Consider the following 6421-nt stretch of genomic DNA (forward strand, 5'->3'; position numbering starts at 1 on the left):
GGTCAGCCTGCAGTAATCCAGAGGCTACTAGAAAACTTTAAAGCAAGAAGAGCAACACAATATGAAGGATGGAGTGGAGGGCGGGGTAGGGAGGGGAGAGAGACACGGACAGAGACACAGAGAGAGGTTCAAAGTGTCAAATCTCTCCTCTGTGTTAAACAAGCTATGCATTTAGACAAGCTCTGCCTGAAGCACCTCAATTTTCGAAATTATCTAAACAGTCATGGACATTAACGCAGCCTTGAAAACAAATATTGACCAGTGCAGCCCTGGCCTAAAGGAAAGAATGAAACTCTACACAAAAAACCTTGAACAGATCGTTCACCTTTCAGTTGAGGTTTGAGGATTCCAGCAGGCAACAAGGGAGATAATGATATATTTATTATTAACAACTGACATTATTTCACTTAAAATTTAGCCAGTATGTATCGAAAGCCTTCTAGAATTATCATTAGTTCTAACACTGACTGAATTATCATACATATCCCAGACACTGCACTGTTTGACCTGTATTATCTCATTAGATCCCAACATAACACCATGGAATAAAGAGCTGTCTTCATTACAGAGATGGAGAAATGGGTTCAGAGGACTGAAAGTAATTTCTGCTCGAGCTGGTAAAGAGAACAAAGATATGAACTCAAACCCAAATCAAAACTTAGGTATTGGTTGTTACTTGGTTTTATTTTAATAATGAGAAGCTTTGTTAATTTAAAAAGAAGTTATATACAAGGGATAATAATCAGGGATATGAGAGTGTCTCTGCTACTCAGCTTAAGAACAAAACATTACAAATACTGTTCAGCTCTGTCTGGTCCGTTCCACTCCCTCCCCCACAGAGGTAAACAGATACAAGGTTATCGTTCCCAAACACTCCTTCATATTTTACTGCATATGTGTTTTTACTTCAACCATTTGTTATATTATTTTACTTGTTTATTTAAACTTTAGCATACTAGAAGTATCCTTTTACAATTTTTTTTCCTCTTCATGTTTACAATGAGTGAATGAAACATATTCATGCTGGTGACTTTAGCTCTAGTTTATTTATGTTTTCTGCTATATAATATTCTGCTTCATGAATATTCTACGATGTATTATTTCTGTGTTCTGTTGATGGACATTTAAACACCTCTGACTTTTTATTACTATAATCAATGCTGCAATCAACATTCTTGTATTTTTCCTTAGTGTGAGAATTTGTCCAGGCTGTATAGCTACAAGTGGAATTATGATTCACTTGTACCTTCAAATTTAGTAGATTCATAAAATCACTCCGAAGTGATTGTTCTTTTCAATTTTTTTCAATCCTAAAAGTGTGAGATGGTATCTACTTATGGCTTAATTTGAATTTGTCCTAATCACTAGTGAGGTTGAGCTGCTTTTCTTATTTTATTCAACTGCTCAGGTTTCCTCCTCTATAAATTGTCTATTTATCAATTTAAGCTAAGAAGATAAGGGAAGAGGGGGTCAAGGGAGGGCAGGGGTATGGGGAAAAAATGAGAACCAAGACCTGTCCTGTAAAGGCACAGGAGCCCAATGATGAACGTACCTGTACTGTATACCTAAAGTGTACCAATAAACTCATGAGGAAAAAAACAGAAGATAAGAAAGCCTCCTCTTAAGGACAAAAAATTGGAGCTCTGGGCTCAGAATGGAAAGTGCTAACTTGTAGGACAGAGAGACAAAGAGACGTTCAGACCTCTGTGGGTGAGTGCCCTGGGACCCAAGGACAAAAGGCTTCCTGGAGAAGCTGCTAGGTGAAGAATTTGTGGTGGCCAGGTACAGAATGGTGAAAGAGTGTTCTAAAGTGAGGAAATGGTACCTGCATAGCCATGGAAGGAAGGAAGAACCTCATAGGTCCAGGAATAAAATCACTAACTCTAACTGATCGGAAAGGTGTTTGAGGCATACACGGACCTTAGAAGAAGAAGCAGCAGCAGCCCATCCTTGAAGACCTGTTTTATACACTAAGGAATGGACATCTGCACCCTAGAGCTGAGATGGGGAAGCCAGGGGAGAAAGTATGGGAGGGTCAGGCTGAAATACAGACAAGACACTTAGCTCAGAGGACAATTAGGAAGTTACCCCAATATTGATGAGAGTTTACACTGATGCAGGGGCAGAAAAGCCAGAAAAGATAGACAGGTCAGGGATCAGTAGAATTCAGTGGTCTGTTTGAAAGATACTATTAGGGTCTAAAAAGTTAATAAATAGCATCTCCCTTTTCCATGTATGTAAGAATCAAGATATTAGCCTTATGAGGCTCTCAAGAGCATCAACAATGCTGAAAAGAGAGGCAAACATCAGGTCCCTATTAGGCTGTGCTCCGAGTCATCATCCAGTTTCTAACTGTGATGATGAAGCATGGTTACATTGGAGAATTTGAAATTATTGAGGATCACAGGGCTGTAAAATTGCTGTGAACCTCACAGGCAGGTTTAACAAGTATGGAATGATCAGTCCCGGGTTTGATGTACAGCTGAAAGACCTGGGAAAACGACAGAATCATGTGCTCCTACCACATCAGTTTGGTTTCATTGTATTGACAACCTCAGCTGGCATCATGGATCACAAAGAAGCAAGACAAAAATACACCAGAGGGAATATCCTAGGATTCTTTTTCTAAGAATGTAAAACATACAAATAAAAATGCCTCAATGGGGAAAAAAATATATCAGCCTTAATATGTGAAAGGATGCATCTGACAGGCAGCCACATGGGCTTACAATATCAGACACAAGAAATAACTTCATATCCACCTAAGCATGGCAGCCCTGGCCACCTGAAGGATATGCCCCCTCCCCAGGGCTTGTCAAGGGACCCATGAGCCCTCTTCAGCCCTGTTCAGACAAGTCACAGAAGAGAGGCAGGCGGAACATGAATTACTCACACACGGTCCCATCATCAAAATTCACCAACCAAATGAGGCAGGGAGGAAAGAGTGTAAATATGTATGAAGTGGAAGGAGCAGCCAAGAAAAGGGAGAATTTAATGAGGGCTCCTCTAAATAGAAATGTAAGGATGGAAGGGCCTTCTATCTCCAACTAATAGTAATAGTAACATCTCAATTTGGCCAGTGACAATGACACAGAGCCAGCCAGAGTCAGTTTCAGGCTACCCCATCACCACAGAGTTGTGTGATTCAGGGTAGACTATTATAATATAGCTAACCTTTTTTTTTTTTTTTTTTTTTTTTTTTTTTTTTTTTTTTTTTTTCTTGTCTGAAGAACAAGAGATGTAACTAATCACAATTCATGGTCATTGAATAATTCTTAAGACTTAGGTGTGGGGTGAAAAGAACTGCTAAGAAAACCAGGGAAATACTGTATGGGCATCAGATAGTAGCAATGTATTGAAGTTAAGTTTCTTGGTTGTGGTGATAGCACTGTGGTTCTAAGTATTCATCCCTTTTTGTTTTGTTTTGTTTTTTGTTTTTTGAGACAGGGTCTCATTATGTAGTTGAGACTGGCCTGGAACTCACTATGTAGTCCAGGCTGGTCTCGAGCTCACAGCAATCCTCCTGCCTCATCCTCCTGAGTGCTGGGATCACAGGCATGCACCACCATGCCCGGCAATATAACTAACTCTATGGAGGAATGATTATGACCCTGCACGCTAAATGCTTTCCATACACAAACACAACTGACCTTTACTGGTGGACTCCATGAGAAAAATACTGTTAAGCATAGTATCAGTCACCTTTCCATCACTGGGACAAAGTACCTAACACACACAATGTAATGGAAGGGAGGTTTATTTTGACTCACAGCTTCATAGGTTTCCGTCCATTGCCCACTGGAAGAGGCAGAAACATCCTGTAAGGTGTTAGGGTATGGTGGAGGAAAAGTGCCTCACTTCATGTCAGTTAGGAAGCAGACAGAGAAGAAACGAACCATAGAAGAAGGGGCCAGGGACAAGATATGATATAGTCCCCAAATCCACACCCCCGTGACCCACCCAGATCTCCAGAAGTGTTCTTTACCAATCTTGTAGATGTCTCTCAAGCCAATCAAGATTGTCCATCACAAGTATCTTTGCTTTGCAGGTGAATACTCAAGGTCACCTAAAATGGCAGAGCCAAGGGTAGAACCTTAGAGGATCTGATTCCAGAGCTTTCATATTTCTAACTAGATGCCTCTCAACACACAAGAGGCTGGGTTCAATACCTGGCACACTGTAAACACTCCATCTTTATTACTATGGAAATTCTACAATGGTCATATCTTCTAAAGAGAAAGGGAAAGAGTCTTGAAGTAGTGGTTAGAAACAATTGAAAAGTGCCAGGAGAGGTGGCATAATTCAAAGAAATTATTGTGGAAGAATGCTCTGAGTGGCAAAAGAACATCATGCTTTCAGGTTCTGCAGTTACCAAAGGTTATGCTCATTTGTAATTAAATATATATGGAGCATTTGGGAAAAGAAAGGAACATGACTTGGTAGGTACAGAACATCTCCACAGGGATGTGGTAAATAAAAGAAGTGTATTAAATGCAAACAGGTCAACTGGGAAAGATGAGTCTACTTTATAATTCTGTTATGTACTTACATTTTTCCAAGGGAAAAAAAAACTTGGAACAAGAGCTATGTCTTCTGCATCATGTCCCAAACAACAGTTGGTCAGATTGGTGTGCTTATGAAAACGTGTATTTTGGATAAGGCATGTGTTATACGCTGAATGTGTATGGTCAAAATCAATAGGTTAAACACTAACACCCCATGTGATAGTAGTTAGAGGTGAAGCTTTGGAAGGTGATGAGATCATGTTGGCAGAACCTTCATGAATGGAATTCATTCTCTTAGAAACTTCAGGTAGTGTCATTGTTCCTTTTATGTGAGAATGCAAGAGACAGTGGTGATCCAAGAGACAAAAGAAGGCCCTCCCCAGACCCCAAAATTGCAGTACCTTGAACTTGGACCTTCAAGCCTCCAACACTATGAGAACTACATTTCTGTTGTTTATAAGCCACCCAGTCTATGGTAGTCTATTTCAGCAACCCAAACAGACTTAGACAGTGTGTGAGAATACAATGTGTTCTTCACTCCCAAATCATACCAGCTTTATAAACTGGCAAAAGAACACAAAGAATTGATGCAATTAGAATTGGTGTCATCCCTCAGCAGCAAAAATGGTGTTTAAAACAAGGTGTGGCAAGAAACAGAGAGCAAGAAAGAGCCATGTGTCTCTCAGTGGAACTTTTAAAAACCTGCAGGCCAAAGCCATGCTGGATAGAGGAACTCCTCCTTTTCCCATGAGATTCAACAGTGATGTTTCTAACAACAACAACAAAAAAAGACTGCCTACCATAGCAAGACAACTCATCTCTTAAGGAGATGAGCAGTAAGAACATCTGCCACTGGGCTTCATGGCAGGAAAACAGAACCGCATCCTGAGCCATGCTGACGCCCACAGAGCCTTTGTGAAGGACCACACATTGCCCTAACCCTAGCCCAGTGGAGTCATGAGTGTGCCCCATGCAGGGGCTTGAAGACAGGGTGCCACGGGGGCCTGGTGTCTGGACAGAAAGAGGGACAGATGGGGGAATGCCCTCCTAGCAAGCCCAGAAAGCCCTCCCACTTCAATCTCAAGCAGGGTAAACCTCACACAGAACTGCCTTTCCAAGATTCCCCTGCCCTTTCAATAAAAATATCATAAATTTCCTAGTAGTCCTGTGGGACTCTCAGTCAGAAACCAGAGCATCATGGAGACTCCTCCAGCAGGACTCACCTAGGCACATGCTGGGGCACTGCCCTCCCTTGCTACTCCTAAAGCAATACTAATCTGGCAGAGAGGACCCACGGGACCCTCACAAACAGTGTCCCTCACTGCTTCCCCAAGCTAGGAAGGAACACACCTCAGGGCAGGACAGAAGGGGCTGATGCCCTCCAGACACTCATGAGCTCCACTGTCATCACCCGCCAGCCACAGAGCCTCAAATTGGGGGAGGAGGTTGTAAAAAGGGAAAGGAAGCAGGGAGAGTGAGACAGTTTGCACTATCCTCTAAGCTCACCTCAGGTATCGAGAAAGACAGTGATCCTAAACCTAGAAACAAGAGAAACCAAAACAGGTTCCTGTGAGCATGTGCGAGTCTGAAGGGACCACCCTCCCTCGAATGCAGTTCCCTGAGCTTCTCCTTGCACTTCACTTGGGCCTTCCCTGTCTCCTCAAGTTTACACAAAACTGACCCAAACCCCTACTTCCTTGCTCTTTGGCAATCCAAAGACGGCCCCATAATTTCTACCTGCCGGGAATCAGGTTCTTGGGGTCTTGGGCTGGCGTGGATCTGCCTTCGTAGCACCCAACCCACAGGAACCCAGCCACTTCCTCTAATACTGTGACAACGAACGTGGGTGGCTTCAGCATAACTTACTAGGATTTCAGTGAGGCAAAGATGGTTTGCATCCCAGGTATACACATCTC

The 6421-nt window shown here is 42.2% G+C and overlaps 1 pseudogene; it reads left to right on the forward strand.

Annotated features, from left to right (window-relative positions):
• The first annotated feature begins 223 nt into the window (after positions 1 to 223).
• On the forward strand, positions 224 to 2629 carry LOC104856480 (annotated as a pseudogene).
• The last annotated feature ends 3792 nt before the right edge of the window (positions 2630 to 6421 follow it).

This window comes from Fukomys damarensis, unplaced genomic scaffold (genome assembly GCF_012274545.1).
Source record: "Fukomys damarensis isolate Sample0158 unplaced genomic scaffold, DMR_v1.0_HiC HiC_scaffold_2, whole genome shotgun sequence".
NCBI lineage: Eukaryota > Metazoa > Chordata > Mammalia > Rodentia > Bathyergidae > Fukomys > Fukomys damarensis.